A 477-nucleotide genomic window follows, 5' to 3' on the forward strand; every position below is an offset into this window, starting at 1 on the left:
AAGGTGGGGAAGTGATAACATGACCTGTGGCTGTTATATTTCCTGTGCAGTCATTCCTGTTACTAGATAACTCCTGAACAGAACTGCAGCCAGTCCCATGAGCTGGGACTTCTTGAAATTAATTGCTATTAATACCTGAAGTGCTTTGTTCAGCTCTGGTAACCCAGCTCAAATTCTCTTCCGTTAGGTAAACTGATATGGGGAGGTGGATGTGTAGTATCTGAAGGACTTGCCATCTGGTATCTTCCAAGGTATGCAGGAGCTTCAGAGGTGTTTAGGGTCTCCCTGCTGTTGCATCAAGACTTGGGGAGTTATCTGCATCTAGTTTCAATTTGAGAAGCTATCGGAAGATTGAGGAGGAGGGTACTGCTCCTGGGCTGATTCCTGTTCACAAGATCCATTTAACTTGGGCGAATCGAAATATTTTCTTTGTCTGTTTCTCAGAGACAGTTCAGAAAAGGCAGATGGCAGCCAGCA

At 44.9% G+C, this 477-nt stretch overlaps 1 long non-coding RNA gene across 1 annotated transcript in view; it reads left to right on the forward strand.

The window, feature by feature from the left end:
* LOC118451915 overlaps nt 1–477 on the forward strand; it is a 9,905-nt gene that overhangs the window by 8,546 nt on the left and 882 nt on the right. The window lies entirely within an intron of this gene.

Source organism: Egretta garzetta, unplaced genomic scaffold (assembly GCF_000687185.1).
Source record: "Egretta garzetta isolate BGI_Z169 unplaced genomic scaffold, ASM68718v1 scaffold270, whole genome shotgun sequence".
Taxonomy (NCBI): domain Eukaryota; kingdom Metazoa; phylum Chordata; class Aves; order Pelecaniformes; family Ardeidae; genus Egretta; species Egretta garzetta.